This window comes from Anser brachyrhynchus (assembly GCF_964034855.1).
Source record: "Anser brachyrhynchus genome assembly, chromosome: 1".
Taxonomy (NCBI): Eukaryota; Metazoa; Chordata; class Aves; order Anseriformes; family Anatidae; genus Anser; species Anser brachyrhynchus.
In genome coordinates, this window is record NC_137694.1 from 8,834,045 (window position 1) to 8,851,545 (window position 17,501).

Sequence of the window (17,501 nt, forward strand, 5' to 3'; positions counted from 1 at the left end):
GAATTAGGTGCTTAGAATGAGCCAAGATGTCGTGGTTGTCCTGTGACTGATAGTCTTTGAGTTCGACAATCTGCCAGCCATAGACATGCACATTCTGGTTCAACTTTTGCTCTAAGGATCATGAATCATTTCTGTTTTGTGTAGGTGCGCCTCCATTTCTGAAGACAAATGGGAGGCAGGAATCTCTCCTAGGATGATCACTGCAGGGTTTGGGACTTAACCCACTCCCCGCATTCCTGCTTGACACAGCAATAATGCAAACAGTGGTGAGTTGGTGCAGCACTTGGAAGAACAGGCACAGGCCTCAGCTTGCTCAGGAAGCCTCATCCTTGCTTGCTGTCATTTGCACCCCAGCACTCTACCACTTTTAAACCACACCAGCAGTCCCCCAGGGTGAGACTCAGTCTTTGTGATGTTGTGTTGCCACCTTACAGCCAGCTTCACTGTAATTCTTCCTGCCCTTGTTACCCCACCGAGGTTGTCCGTGAGAGGCAACAGCATTGCTTCCCCATCAGTTTCAGGGGATTTCTCTCTGTGCCTCCTGCCCCAGGAGTTAAGCAATTGATGTTGCACTGGCTGTTGAACTCTGCATGACCAGCGTGAGGGATTTCTCAACCTCAGCATCCTGCTGCACTGCACCAGAGCCTGCCGCCAATTAGATTGGGAGAACAGTTCCAGACACATGCATTTGGTTCGGCAAATGCTGCTTGTTTGTTGGGTGATGATGTTTTTCCAAGTTTACACTTTATTTGTGGCATGAGTGACATTTCTGCAAGGGGTGGTGATGTGTCTCTAAGTCTTGTGCTTTTTTTTTTTTTTCTTCCTTTTTTTTTTTTTTCTCTATTCTGACTTTGCAAATATGCATCAAACAGCAGGATATGTTGGTTTAGTTTTGTATGAGTAAAAGTGCAGCAATAGCCAGGGACTTATAAATTAAATTGAACACATATAGTCACTAGGTTTTTGAAACAATATGTCTTTACCTTAGTGAAATAAATAATTTTGATTTTCTTAGTCCTTGGTGGGCAAGGATGGGATAAATCTCATTTTTAAATTTAATATTAGGTCATTAATAATCCAACACTAATCCAACGCTGATAATCACTACTTTGTAATCATCATTGTTAAATTACTCAGGGGACTTACATACACCTTTTAAAAATATAGAAATATGAATATTTAAATAATTCATTCCAAGATTGCTGTGTACAATATTACCTTGCCTACAAGACAATTTCATAATTACTTTGATTCCCTTTGATCCCAGACAGATTGCAAACAGCTTTTAGGAGTTCATAACATTTCTTTGTCAATATTCCCATGCCTAGGACTAAATTGCTTCCACTGAAGATGTTCAGTGGCCCAAATGACTGCGCTTGAATTCTGAATTTGTTGGATCTCTCATCCTGTTTTTTTCTTTTGGCCTGTTTTCATATTAATAATGGGAGAATCGGTAAGCTTCAGAAAAAAAAAAAGTAAAAAAAAAAATAGAAGGAACATATATTTCATCATGTTACCCCCAAATAAACTATTATGCATAATCAAAAGAATAAAACTATGTCTTTTTCCAGTGTCCCAATAACACTTTTTTTTTTAAACCCTTGCATCACAGTTTTGTACTCCTGTGGGAATGTAAGTGATATCAAGAACGACATTTTTTGAGTGCAGCATCAGTTATCATTAAAAGAGATAAGCATTTGAAGGAATTTTGATATTTCAGCCATGCTTTGATATAAAAGGTCTCTTGTGAGAAATACACAACTATGCCAAGTAAATTATAGATGATTATTTATTCGTATTTCTGCATTATTATTATTATTTAAAAATAAAAGCCTGTAAGATGTATTTAGTTTTTAATGTTTAAGGAATAAGATCATAATAAACTGGAAATTCATCTGCAGTTGCTGTGAATCACAATAGTTCCCTATGGAACAAGATGCCTACCATGCATAACTATATCTGAGTATGGACAAGTTACTTTTCTTTGATTATTGCATCATTTATATCCTTAGTCTATTTTGGCTATAAGAATATTCATTAGAGCTCACTGTAAAACTGCTTTTACATTGGCAGCCAGAAGTTTGGATCAAACACATCGAAAGACATACATAAAATCGGAGATATTACACATTCACATATTGCAAAGGAATACAGTGTATACTCTCTGTCTGTTTAACTTTCCTTACCTAGTAATATAAAATTATGGAAAAATAGGATTCTAAGAGCCTAGAAAGTTATTAAATACTTTGAAGAACTGCTTTAAGCTTTCACTGATTTCAATGAGAAGTGAAAAGAGTTATCACACTAGAAAAGGTGCTCAATAGCCTCAAAACAATGAAATCTGTGTCCTGCATACAAGACGAAACATTAAAATGTACCAGAAAGTATTGAGAGGTTCCATATTCATTATGAGTCCTGGTTTATCTGTTAGATTTGCTTTTTTTTATAACTTCATCTGTGTTTTAGCCAAATATAAGTCTCAAAACTTCACTGACCTACACTTCAACAACAGGCAGAAGTGCAAAAATGGAAGGAAATGAAGCTTTACCAAAATCCCTTCTTTTGCCATTCTCCCAAAGAAAAATCTGAAGGATCTCGGAAGACATTTGCCAGCATTTGCTTTTGATCTATAGACTATGTCTGTCTGTCTGTCTTTCTTTCTTTCTTTCTCTTTCTTTCTTTCTTTCTTTCTTTCTTTCTTTCTTTCTTTCTTTCTTTCTTTCTTTCTTTCTTTCTTTCTTTCTTTCCTTTCTTTCCTTTCTTTCTTTCTTTCCTTTCTTTCTTTCTTTTTCTTTCTTTCTTTCTTTTTCTTTCTTTCTTTTTCTTTCTTTCTTTCTTTCTTTTTCTTTCTTTCTTTCTTTCTTTCTCTCTCTCTCTCTCTCTCTCCTCTCTTTCTTTCTCGCTCTTTCTCTCTCTCTCTTTCTCTCTCTCTTTCTCTTTCTCCTTCTTTCTCTCTCTTTCTTTTTTTTTTTTCTGAATCATATTCAAGCAATTGATCGCATTAATAAATCTGCCATCCATTCACCATTATTCACCTAGGAAACAATACGGTTTAACTGTATTATGTTCTTGTTATTACTTTTTTTTTTTTTTCCTGAAGGCAGAGTGGATTCAGACACTATACCTGCCAAACTTGGAGAGGCTTTGGACGTGGGTTCTAGTTTTCACCATTTCTAGTGATTTGTGGATCTAGATTCAGACATTCTAACTTTGGACATGCTTGTATTTTTTTAAGCATTTAATATTTGGGAGTCAAAATGTCATCCTGGCATGGAGAAAATATAGACATGCAGTGCATAAGTTTGTGGAAGAATGTGGTTTCATTACAGTTGCTTAACAAGTTATTGCACATCGGATAAAGTAATAGTCTGTCCATGCAATTTAGCTTGCCCAGAGTGAGGTAAACATCCATGTGCTCCAGAGATTACTCATTAAATGAAGCATTATGCACTCAGTACTCAGCAGTACTGAGAAGTCTCTGCTCTCCTTCCACTATTTTTTACTTTAAAGAGAAATTCACTCTGCATAAAAGTAATTTTAATTATGTGGTTTGCTCAGTGTATATTTTGGATATTTTTCAATTGCTCACGCAGACTACAGACAAACACATACATGTGTGTGCACACAACATTTTCCTTGCTATAATTAGGTATTTTTGGCACTTTGCAATAGCAGGTTCAAAGCCAAATTGTAGGTACCTTTGGAAAAATCTTAAAAGTAGCTGTAATTGAAAAAGGAGGTATGACATTTCTGTTTTAAAACTTAATGAGATTTTTTTTCAGAAAGTGTAATGTTTTCCATCACTGTTTTAATATTAATTTTTGATGAAAAAGTTACAGAACTTATGAACGTGTGCATTTTTTGAAACATCTCTGAAAACCACTAGACAATGACAGAAATATCATCATATTATTACTATCCTCTGCAGTTAGCATCTTACTTGAAACTTGATGTTTTTATAGAGATGATCAAAATAACTACAGAAATGTTTAATTCTAAATAAGTAAAGATAAATCACTTCATTCTTTAATATAATTACAGCTTATGTTATTATGTTATTGTTTTAAATCTTTTTTTTTTCTCTTTTCTTTTTTTCTTTTTTTTTTTTTTTTGTCAAAAGAAGGGATTTTTTTTTTTTCCTTTAGGGTTCATTGTAGTATTTCTATGAGATGTAACCCATTTGGATATTTACTACCCTTCATGATTCACTAAGCAGGGTATCACTAGTGAAGCTGTATTCTGACAGGCCCTTAAATTAATGTCAGTGTATGTATGAAATATAAGCATGAAGTATATAAAGTACAATTGTTCTTTAGTGTTTATATTTGTCCACAAGTCCACTAGAATATAACACACTTAACTGAGGAATTCCTTTCATGAGCTGTAAATTTCAAGTTTTGACCTACTGACTTCATGATAGTGATAATTCTCCAGTGGGAGTAAGATGGTCATCACATCTTAAAATAATGTCCAAGAGTCAAGGAAATGTCCTGGTTGGAGTAAACAAGTATCTCATCCAGTCTGCCTTTCTGGCACCAAGAGTGGGTAAGACCAGATTTTTCAATGGAAAACATAAATCTTCACAATTTTAATGTTCTCATCTGTATGTTGCTGTTTCCTACATTACTCACACTTTGAGACATAAAGATTAATAGAATTCTTAATTGTATTTCCATATACTCTGTTTATAGCATAAATCTTAAAATACATTAAAAAATATTTACATATTAATTTTGATAACAGAAGATTTTAGAAGTGTATTCTCAACTTGTGCAAAAGCAACACCTGTCACCCCTTATATTTCCTTTATAATAAGAATAAAATTTCTGGATGTGGGAAAAAAAATCAGTACAGTAAAATTTAATTTTGCTCAACATGAGAGAAATAGAGGGCCTTGTCAGGGAGAGAGGTGACCGAGCTATTCAGCTGGTGGGTACTGGGGGTACTGGGGCACTTTTTCCATCCTACTGCCTGAAGGTGTTCACCAAGAGCAATGCATGGGAGCCTTTCTGCTACTGGTGTTGAGCCACCGTGAAACACTGTGATTTTCCCCACCCATATATTTGCCAAGCTTGGCAAAAACTTTTGTAGTCAAATGCACAACCTTGTCCTGGATTCCAAGCACACATTCAGTTGTGAACCCTTACATCTTCATTTGTGCAGTGACCGTAGCAATGTATTTTCATCTGGCAACAAACACTCATTGGAGCTGACCACCACTATCACCTTGTTAATTTTTGTTGATCAACTTTCTCTTTAATTTCCTAGACAATCTATACATCTACTATATAATGAAGTATAGAATGCATAATGCCTCTAACGGCAACATATCTGAAAGATCATGACTTTTAAATCAGAATCTTCCCATTTTTATTGTCCCAAATATTTTGATATTGTTGTTGTTGTTGTTAATAATAATAATAATAATTTTATTGATCTACTTTCTGGCTAGTATTATGAAAGGTGAAAATAATATGTTTTCATGTTGTTGTTGGTACTAGAGGTGGCTCCACACACATTGAGTAGTAGACATGCAAAATTGTTTGCCAGGTTGTGTTGTAGATGTAAGAATTTTATAATGGCTCAAAAGGATTCTGTTAAGTACTTGAAAGTGGTATCTAGTAGGGGTTAAATAGAGAAGCCACAATAGGCTCAGGAGATCTCCTGATCTGAAAATAGACAAAAAAAAAAGGGGGGGGGGGATTGATAAAGGTAGAGAAACATCATATATGTATGAATGCTCCATTCTTATTCTTCCTTAGGCTTACTGTTGAAAGCAGACTACTAGATTGGATGAATCTTTGCCTGGCCATTGCAAACATGATTATATTCTCATTTAAGTAAGAAGGTGATGTCTAAGATGGTTTTTCTGAAGTAGGAAATGAATGTTGAAGGTGGAAAAAAACCAATATTGTTTAAATGTAGAAAATCAGTAGTGTGTTTAGTGCTAGGTATTGCTAAGGAAAGCAAACTGAGAGGCAACATTAATGTTGAAAGAAGCTCAAATGTGATTACTTTTTCAATTACTGAGTGTATACGTTTGCAGTCTTGCCTTTATAGCTTTTCCATTTCATCTTATACTTCTGCAAGGAAGAGATTTGCAGTGTTTTCCTGGTGATTTCTTCTGGTAACTTTCCAAATACATACAGACGGAATTTTCTGATCTAGCTGCAAATCTTCTATGTGCTGCTTTCTAAACCTGTAGCCAAACTTCAGTACCATAACTCACATTACAGTACGCATATGCTATTGACCAACAAAACCCAATCAGCTGTAGTAACTATATCTACTAAAAAATGTCAGTCTTTTTCAGAAAGGAGATTGTTTTGTGGAACAGTTAAAAAGGACATGGTCAACTCATAGTTCATGAGTCAATTCAGTGACTCATTATATTGAAATTTTTTATTAAGCACATAAGGCATTTATTTTAATCTTGTTTTCATCTTTGGTCTCATCCTTTGTTGAGATTGGCCTTGCATGCTGAATTCTTATCTTTTTTATTTTTTGTGTGTTTTTTAAATGTTTATACAAGCACTTCTGAAAAACAAGAATGTAGCTGAGGTGCCTATAAATGAATAGAGATGCCAAGGTATGAGTGGGCTTTTTGAATTGACTCACTCTGCATGTCCTGACTGACAAACCTAGGTTATAACTTCTAAATGTCACTGCCAACAGACAACTTTCTTATCGTATAAATTTGCCTCTGGCAGAATTGTTGTTGAGAAAAAAAAGTATAAAGTATGTTAGAGTAATGGGTGTTGTTATTGTTGTTCTTGTTATGATGAGCGTTAATGATGATGGTAAAAATTATAACTGTCCTTACTCCAAAAATTTCTCTACTTAATGTTAAGAAATAAAATATCTGCTGCAATGTTTTTCTCTGTGTATGTTAATGTTTTGGCAGACAATATCTGCCATTTGTATCAGCCATCTGAAATTACTGCTTGATGATTGCTAGAGTGAGAACGACCGACAAGCTTATAGATGCTCTGGAAACTGTCAAGAAAAGTGCTATGAGAAGGTATTTTTCCATGAAGTCCATCTGAAAATAAATAAATAAATAAATAAAAATCTTGCCTCCACCCGGTTTATTAATGGTGCAAGACAATAGTAGTTTAGCAGTAATTTTCTTGGTAGAAATTTTAAGTTGACTTTGTTGTTTCAAGATGATACTTTCAGTATTTGTTTGTTTTGTAACAGCACTCCAGTCACCCTATGTCTCAGTCACAGATCTTCAGATAAACAAAACTCAAAGTCTGCGTGCATGAGGCTACGATTTTTCTGGGCTCAGGAGAAATGTGACTATTCTCTGTGTCCTAGAAAGAGAGTCGTGAGACCTCACCCTGCATTGCATATTACACAGAAAGAATTAGCAATGAGCTCTTTCTACGCCTCTGGAGGAGCACAAAGCAGCTGCAGTGGGGCTAAGGGTCTAGACAGCTGATCTCATTGAGGATGGAGGACGGTCAGCACAACAGAAGAAATGTTCGATAGCTTGTCAATTCATGACCGTAAGGTCTAAGAGGCTTCCATTCCCTCAGACAAATGCTGATCCTATTAATATGAATGGTTGAACTTCATTTGACATCAGCCAGTCCTGGGTTTGAGTGCAAGTACATTATTGCCTGTGACTTTAATGCAAGTCACATACCCGTGCTGGGCAGACAAGCGAAACAGTTTCCAGTAGTCATTGATTGTTTAGCTTTTGCAGTGCTGTGTGAAGATGGTCAATTGGTGTATTCCTCTGTAACTGTGTTCCATGCTTTAGCATCTTCAAGATAATTGCTGAATTTTGTAAACTTCATCTTTACACTTATAAATAAACCTATGTTTATATTAAACCTGACATGTCATGTCTGATAACCTATTAAACTCTGTAGAAAAAAGCATATAATGTTTAAGGTAGTAACATGAATAACTATTAATTAATATAATTTGATTCCACATCTTAACCAGCTTCAAGTCCACCTATGGTGGCTAATGAATACATTCCTAGCCATGAAACTGGAATGATAATAATGCATTTCCTTTGCAAAGACTCAATAAAGAATGTGCTATTTATTGAATAATTTAAATTAAAAATGAGAGATGTATCATATATACATTTTAAAAAATACATCTTATTTATTTTATTTGTCTCTGGGCACAGGGATTTCGGTTTTGTGGTGCAGATCCAAAAAAATAAAAAAAAGATCAAGGATTAGTTTGTCTAACAGGTTATTAGTTTTCTCCTTATTGTATAGGTGGTTACTGTTTAATTTGCTGAAGGACCCATGGACCAAATTTCCTTTTAAATATTCAATATACAGTTATTATGATGCTTCATTCTTACTGGTTCTAGTTTTCCGATTTTTTTTTACAAAGAAATTGCACTTCATACGGACAGTCCATATACAGCTTTTGTATAATGCATGTTCGTTCATTTAGTTAGTAGTTATATTTGCAACTCCAGCTGCAGCGATCACTCTCTAGATCTGTCATTGAAGGATTTTGTTTTAAATTCTGCCTGTCTTTGTTTTCAGATGCCTCTGAATTCCTCCCTGTGTTGAGTCACAGCTGTGAAAAGAGAAGTCTACCTCTAATTCAAAGGGTCAGTGGTTTAAAAGCACTAAAGCCCAGTGGGGAATAACTTAAGGAAGATAGTTAATCATCATGATCCCAAGGGATTTAATAAACTTGCATCAGGCTCATTTGACATTAAGAATCCTGGATGTCTTCAAGCCCTGGTTTCTTTGGGGAGTGCCTGTTTTACCAAGGAATGGGATCCTCTATAGAACAAGCACCTGTGGTGGATGTTTGACACCTGCTCAATTGTGATTATGGAAACATATTTTAGAAGAAGCTTATTCTTCTCCACCACATCCCTTTTCTAGCTAAAGCTGGCATGGAGGCCAAATCCTTTTTAGTCATTTTTCTTCCCACACCCTTAAGAAGCATTTAGTGTAGTAAGGACGGTGGCCTCCATTTCTTGATCTGTCTGGCATATAATAGACTGGCAGAAAGGAGTTTCTAGTTTGGACCAAAAAAAAGGGGGTGTCAGGCTGGAATACACAGCTGGGATTTTCTCTTCTGGGTGAGCAATGCTTGTTGGTTTTGTTTGAGTGTCACCAGTCCATCCAGAGGTATTTGTCACTCATCTTCCTCTTCTAGCTCCAAAGGGGGAACCCTGGAAGAAATCCCCTTCTTATCTGTTCAGTGCAGACAAAAGCATTATCTCAAATACAGAGTCAATATTTTAAGACTTGATTCTGGTGCTAAGTTCTCATGGGATGGGCAAGCCAGGGCTGTTTGTGTGAACAATATCTGACGTTCTTGATATATTGGATTAAGTTGTATAGCTAATGTGGTTTCTATACCCATTTTGTGTGTACTTAATGCATCTTATGTGCGTTGCTGTTCTTGATACAGGGATTTGTGATCTGCTTGTGAATCAGCTCTTGAATGATTGCTGCTTTCAGACAGTTTCACAGAAGGAAAGAATTTCTGAATTCAGTCATATTTCAGTAGTAAAACGGATTGATCTGTGAGCAGATCAGATAAGTGCTGACCTCATCACAGGAGTCCTTGATAAGATGAGAATGATCACTGTGGAACAGGAACAACCATTTGATGGCTGTCAGAGCCTTAAGTTGAGGAGTACAATATTGTTGGATGCTGCTGAAGATGTTCAGTGTATGATCTGGTTCAGTTATTACTCTGTCCACTACCTGTTAAAAGAACTAGTAGAAAAATGTAGGTAGGAATAGACATCAGGAGGTCATATGGTCCCATCTGCAGTTCAAAGAAAAGAGAACTTCAGCTTTGGATCAGGTTGCTCAGAGCTATGTCCAGTCCAGATTCAAATGTCTGCATGGACGGAGAACCCAGAACTCTGGGCTCCTGTTCTGGTGTTGACCACCCTCATAGGGAATGAAACTTTAGAAATCCCTCAAGATCAAGTCTGCCTGGTCCTCTTAGAGGACAAAGAAACTAGAGGTGACATTTTACTCTCTACCTCTTTTCTTAATAATATACTGGTTATGGCACTTCCTTAGTAACCAACTAATTAACTGTCTAAAAAGCGTTGCTATTTTTCAGTTAAGTATTGATTCATATGTGCAGTCTGTGTCCTCACTTTGTCCTCACGAGACAAAGGAAAGTTATTGTGGTTTGAAACCAAAGTGGAAATAGTTCTGTGTTGAATGGAGGTGGTGATGCCTGAATTCTTGTTTTCTTTTTCAGTATGGCTGTTTCAGATTCCAGGAACTGTTGTGCTAGCACCCTTCACAAAGCAGCTTAAAAATAGACCTCCAGAATGACTCTCTTGCACCAAATATAAATTGATTTCTATTGCAAAAATCAAGCAGAAAGTTCTCTCAGGGTCTGGTAACAGCATGTTCTAACCCTTGAAAATGGTCAAGTTGGTTAGCAGTGAACATAGGCTTTGATAACCTGACGTCTGAACTCACACAGGGTGTGTGTTAGGCCTTACACAGCTCTGTGAAATTCTTGTTTATGGAAAATGAAACTGTGATTGCTTGTAATTTTCTGCAGTTTGCACAAGGGCTGAAATCAAGAGTATAACACTGGAAGAAGTGGTATGTGAGTCATCGATCTTGCCACAGGAATCACAGCCAGCAGTATGCAGTCCCTGGTGAGAAGGGTGGCCGGGTGACTAAGGCACTGCCTGGATGTCGAGGGGATGTGGGTACTGGTCCTAACTGCTGCTGTGACCTTATGCAAGTGATGTCATCTCCTATGGCAACATTTAAAAAAAAAATCAATTGCCTCATAATGGTGAGGATAGTGGATAGAGAATAGAAGCATTAAAGCTTTTAAACTGCTCAGGTGCTGTAGTGATCAGTACTCAGGGGAAACTTATCAAGAGAAATAGATCCACATTAAGTTAGGACAAAATGAATTGTGTAAGCTTACAAATAGGATGTGTTATAGTGGTTCTGCTACCTCTCTATCACTTAGTCTACAAATGTAAACGAAATAAAAAATGAAATCTAAAAACAACAACAACAGAAAAAAAAACAAAACAAAACAAAAACAAAACAAGAAACAAGAAAGCAAATACATTCAGCCTAACAATAAAATAACTAGGCTAATGAAAAAACACAGATCAGTGCACTGCAATGTACACATTGAGTTGAATATCATTTTACACATTGGCTGTACAAAGAGTTGACACAAAATTAGTTGGACAACCAGTAAAAAAAATATTCATCCAAAAGAGTTCAAGTGTATGATCATGAATTATTAAATCAAAATCTGTTGGAAATGTAAATTAAAATCCTTCCGGCACATCTCTTCCTCTACTGCAGTTTATATATTAACGCCTTGCAATCTATGCTGCACAGAGTTCACTGACAGTGCATCTAATAATGAGGCCATACATTGATGAAAGGAATTATATGAAAATATGCCGTTGGATATACAGCAAACATATTTGATCAAAGGCCAGCTGTCACATGAAATGAACATTTTTTTAACCATCAATAAACTGTAATAGCCTGAATTCTTTTTAAAAACTATCACATTAGACAGCTGACAATGAACTAATAATACTGGTAGGTAATGAGACATCCTATCAGAAATAGTACAGTAAAAATAATTCTGAAAATGGTTGTGTTGAGGCCAACTGTAATACAAAGAGGCCTATCCTTAATATTTGCAACATTCTAGTTTTCTTTAAGAGTCCTATAGGCAGCTTTTAGATACAGCTGGGATGTCTGTGAGTACCTACAAGCATATAAGAAAAATTCCAAGAAAAATAAACTAGCTGGCAATAAATTTCTGCTTATATCAGACAAATCTAGCTACAATTTTAGCACAGTATTTGCTGTGACATGAAATAAACATTATAATTATATTTGTAAATGTAAGTATTTATTCTTCTCTTTCTGCCAACTTTTTTGCTTGTTTTTGTTTGGTTGGTTTTAGTAGGGTCTGTTGGATTATGATTCTATGGATAAGCTGGGTGGCTGTGGGCAGAATGACTTTTATATTGTTGTATAGTATGGAGTTAATAAAGCTATTTATGAGCTGGAGAGGGCTTAGGTCTGGATTGCTTGGATCAAGGACAGATGAGCCCTACATTTTTGCATCTGTAGATACATCCATGTAAAAACCCACTGGCTATACTCTTCCAGAGTATGAACAGTTATGTACCTTGCTTTTGGATGGTGACTAGAAGGGAGTCTGGACTTGATTCATGACAGATTTCAACAGTGTGAAATTCACTATCTTCCTGTCACAGACACGCAAAATAAATGGTAAGACAAGTCTCCATGCATGTAAATAATCTGTAAAATACCCCTTTGCCCCTAGTTACTGGTGACCCCAGAAATACCAGCAAGTCCAGACCTCTGGTAATTGAACTGTCAATGCTGGAGGACTCATGTGCTACTCCTGCAGATGTTGGCAGGTCTCCTATGCAAGGAGGTACAGAGAACAGTTTTTCCATAGCAAAACACTGGCAAGGACTCCTGGAGGTGAAAAAGAGACTGTAATCCTTCCTTTGAGTTGGCTTTTGTAGATGTATATTTCTTCCAACAAAATAATGGTGGTTGCAGGGTCAGTGGTTTAGCTGGCGTGACATTGCTGCCTGGGGTTAATTCAGGTTTTAGCAGGACCAGTGCAATCTGTAAGTGTTTAAATGTTCAAGCAGGTCTCTCCAAAGTGAGCATTTCTTTTCTCTGATGGCCACTGTGACACTTTTCTGGCTTTTCAAGTATTTTCTCAATAACAGGTCAAAGCTGTTCCACAGGCCGAGTTTTCTGCATGCCTTTTTTCCCTGCCTACTTTATTCAGACGAGCCACCCCAAGTGCTCCAGGTGGTGACAGACGTTTTAGAGGAAAATTCTCTGGCTCTCGTCAGAAAACTTCAAACATCACGGTACTCGGCAGGATGTGGCTTTCATCTAGTCTACCTTTTCGTTAAATGTCTCGAGGAATTTTCATCCTACTGCCTTTTCCTTTTCTTGGATTCCCGAGTTACAAAACCCAACACAGAATCACTTTTCATAGTTTGAGAGGCTTTTTTGGTCTGCTGGGAAGGCATGCTGTACCTAAAATATTGTAATGCTGAGGTTTGGCTTAATGTTCCTTTTGATTCTTATGTGTGTTGCTAAATCGTACCATACATTGCTTTTTTTCTTTGGCTTTTTTTTTTTTTCTTCTTCTTCTTCTTGGTTTTCTTCATATATATATATTTTAATTAGCAGGTGTGTAGGGTGTTCTCATATGGTTCTTAAAAAGAGCTTATGGGAAGCTGTTACTACAGACATAGTATCTGAAGTCACGGTTCCTTCCACCCAAAAGAAAAAAAAAAAAACAAACAACAAAACAAAACAAACAAACAAAAAAGAAATCTGAGATGCATATGCATCTAACATTAGAGTGAATGGCATGTAGGGATTTATGTGTGGAAGGTGTCATTTGTGCATGTGACTGGACACTATTCTAATCTTCCTATCTCCTCATTGCAATATCATTATCAGATCATAAGTTGCTTTGCATCCCATCCCTTTCTTGGACAATAGACAACAGAATAGAATGTAAAACTCCAGGTCTGTGTTTTTTTTTTTTTTTAATTGAGACAATATACAAAGAATTAGTGTTCAAGAATAACATTTGTTTTATCATCAGTCTTGGATTTATGCATTACACATCCAGAATACATAGTGCCACAGATAAAACTTCTCAGAATCACTGTTTTTAGTAATATTTAACACATTTGTGTACATGGTTATCTATCAATCACATTCTGAAAGGATTACTTCTGTGTCTACGTGAAATCTTTGGGTGTAATCCTGACCCCTCTGACACTGACCTGAAAAATATCCCAGTATCTTCTGAGGATAAAGTGCTCATTTCCTATACATACAGTTTTAAGTGCACTATAGTAAAGTTCATGGTCAGATGAACTCTTCATAGCAATGTGACACAAACCACTCTATAAAGGTTACCCATTCTTAAGAGTTTTTATCTCCTAGCAGACTACATGCCTTTTATAAATGCTTCCATCAGCAGACTAGCTTAATTTAACTCTGTATTCAGAAAAATGAAGAAAGCCGTAAAAAGAAAAAAAAAAATTATCTTCAATCTTCTTCTCTTACATTTCAGTTTCTTAGCCTCCATTTTTGCTCTAGCTTCACTTTACCTTTGTCTTAATGAACTAAAAATCCAGTGTAAGCCTCATGCATATTTACACCCATTGGAGAGCTATATTTATTATCAAATGATTCTCTGCAATGAAAATAATTTTGACTTCTTGCTTCCTCAGTTGCATCCTCCTCGTTTCTCAGTCCCTTAATTTTATTTACCTCTACTTGGCTGTTGTCATGTGGGAATGAGAACAGCAGATTTTCTTGCTTTCTGAATTACTGGTGTTGAATGGATAGGGTATAAATCATGTGAGGAGCTCAGTAAAGATAAAGCCTGTAAAGCTTTGTAAAACTCCTTATAAGCTGGGTTATGTATCATATGAATTGTTACTATTCATCTGGGTGTATAACAATAGCAAGGTCTATTTTATGACAAAACCTTATCTAAACCAGATATACCTAAAACAATGATGTAAAAAATAAAAAAAAAAAAAAGAAATTAGTCACTCACTGTAGGCTGTAGTGTCAGGAAGTGATGTGATATTGATCTTTCTCTCTCTCTCTCTCTTTTTTTTTTTCTGTAAAAAGAATTATTTTTCTCAATCTTGGAAGAGAACATTTGTTGCACTATAAACAGCACAAAAACTACTTAATAAATGGGAGAATAGTGATGAATAATACTGTTTACCAGTTCTTGGATGGAGTTAGCTTTAAGCTGAGATTTCACAATGAAGAGAAAAGCATCCTCTGCCAAATAATATATCAACAGACAGTCTATCTAAGAGCTACAAGAGCATAGCTACATTGTGCTCTGGATCAATGTCATCTTTGTTACTTAAAAAGCAAATTAAAGATTTTAAGTAAGTCTGGAGATGCAATTTTACTTTTAGTCCATTTTATTTTATGAATTATTTTATGACTTGTGTGTTTACAGTTTTCCGTCCTATTGACACAGAATGCTCAATATCCAACCCATGATTATAGTATAGTATTGAAATACACAGTAATATTATTCCTGAAAACATATGTGATAAGTGAGATGTCTACAAGAAAATGCATTGGAAGAATATGCATGCATTTGTGGTTAAAATAATGTGCTTTAAATGTGTATGCATATATATAAAGCTTCTGTTTGATGTAACTAAACAGATAATATATCTTTCAATACATTTGAATTGTGGGTGGGAATTTAGTTTCTTTTTTAAGTTAAAAAAAAATTTATTATTAATTATTTTTGCTAATAAGTAATACGTTCATCTAGTAGTACACTCATGCTATGTGGTTGATGCAGATATCATCACAAGGGACATCTTTTATTCTCTTCTTACTCCATGTAGAAACAAAATAAAATCCCCAAATCCCAGTCAGTGACAGAGGAAAAGAAAGAAAACCTTGGGTATCAAAGATAATAGTTTACATATTGAGATTAGATGACCTTGGTGACTTACTGAATCTACTTATAAATCCACAGTGATTATTAGATATTTTTCTATTCTATTCTTGCCTTTTTAAAATAACATGAGCCAACTAAAAGATTTTCAGTGGTTACTTGCAATTTATAACATTGCTATTAGATTTAGATCACAATCTGGTTAATCACTTTTGCCTGTATTTGCTGCAGGCTGTTTTCATCATCCTCTTCATCGGAGTACAAAATTCTGAATTTTAAAATGGCTGTGGAAAACTAGCACTGGAGACAGGTTTTAAATTATCCTCCAATTCAGAAGAGGTTTTTGTTATGGAATTCAGCTGAGTTACATGAGCTACTGTTTAAAAAGTGTGTGTTTGTGGATGGGTCACAGTCCTTTCAGTTCTGGACTTCATGACGCCAAGGGAGGTCGGACACCTACTCAGTACTTGTGAATGTGAGATTTTGCATTCAGATGGGGTTTAGCTGAACAATCTGAAAAAAAACTCCCATAAGCACAGAGCTCCCTACTGGCTGTGTATTTGAGAAGCCTGAAGAGCTCTGTTTATTGCAACAAAGGGCCTGGAATAAATTATGTTTAGTAAATTGGCTCCAGGTTTTCCTCTTTCAGACAGTAGCTTCAGAGTGATCTGTTTTATAGACTCCACTAAATCTGACCAATTGCAGGGAGGTGACACCTCGTTTCGGGGATGTGACATCACACATGTGCCAGTTACATCCAGCTGCTTCTCTCTGGCAAGATGGCAGGACACCGGCGGATCCACGTTTTGTCTTTTGGCAGTTTTTACCCACACTCACTGTGAATTTACAGGCCCCACAGGGAGGTCTAGGCAGGATGGAGCCAGGAACCTTGTCCCCTCTTCAACCAGGCGCCTCCCACCTCCGCGTGGGGCAAATAATAGCTTCTTTCTTCTAGTGGAAATACCCTGTTCCCGGCGGGATGTGTACATAGCCTCCTCCCTCAGCCGGTCTCACAGGTGATAATTAACACAGTGCAGGTATTTCCTAACTGAAGGCAAGGTGGGAAAGCAGCTTTGGCCTCAGTGTTTTTTTTTTGTTGTTGTTGCTGTTGTTTTTCAAGTTCATTTTCCTCATTTATTTTGTGTCTGACTATGATGAGGAAGTTTTAGAACATGTTGGTGCTTAGCAGAAATATTGAAGAACTAAAGGAAATAATAATTTTGCTCCCCCGACAAAGCTCTTATTTTCTGAGCAGAGGAAAAAGGAGGAGTTAGATTAGCTTTTAGGTTTCGTATTTTATTTCTGTTCATGGGTCTGATTATTTTGGAACAGCGTGACCACAGCTCTTTTGAGAGCAGGACACTGATTGACATTGCATATGTTACAGAGAGAAAGGGTACTTTTGAAGATTAATGGCCAGTTAGTTGGTCTGAAGTTCATTAACCTGGGCTGGTCATTAGACTGCTGGAAGGACTCTGTGTGGAAGCTGGAATTGTATTAGAAGATCATCATAAACTAAAAATATATGTGACAATCTGGCTGAGTAGCAGTGAGTCTAGGACAAGACGGTTGGCTCAAGCTCACACAGCAGCTGTCTTCAGTGAAAACTAAAAGCCTTGTGTCAGAAATTAAAGCAAATGTTGTTTTTTTTTTTCACATTGTTTGAATGAAAGGAAAAAAATAAAAATTTCCATTAGCAAAAGAGCCTTACATGAAAAAACAAGGTTCCTTATGACCAAAAAGCCGAATTCGGTGCCGATTTTCAGTCTGCAGTTAAGCAAATGATCGTGAATTTGGGCAACTGCTTTTTTTCTGTCAGTGATAATTTTTTTCCTGACTTGTCATTGTACTTTGTCTTGAGAAGATGAACCCCAAATCCTTTAGTGAGATCCCTGCTGGCTGAGACCCAGAACCCCACGCCACTAAGTCTCATCATACTTGTAGTGAGACTGATTCCCTGTTGATTGCTTCTTTTTCAAGTATGGTTTGTCTCTGTCATCCCACTGAAGATGAACAGG

General features: G+C 36.4%; 1 protein-coding gene across 4 annotated transcripts in view; it reads left to right on the plus strand.

Annotated features, from left to right (window-relative positions):
* SEMA3D (semaphorin 3D) overlaps positions 1 to 17,501 on the plus strand; it is a 148,666-nt gene that overhangs the window by 25,767 nt on the left and 105,398 nt on the right. The window contains exons 2-3 of one of the 4 annotated variants that reach the window (XM_080555457.1): positions 6,905 to 7,021; positions 8,523 to 8,590. The exons of 2 other annotated variants lie outside the window; for them this stretch is intronic. The gene's annotated coding sequence lies outside the window, so the exon portion shown is untranslated. The remainder of the gene's footprint in view (positions 1 to 6,904; positions 7,022 to 8,522; positions 8,591 to 17,501) is intronic. One more of the 4 variants, XM_080555458.1, reaches the window with a different exon arrangement.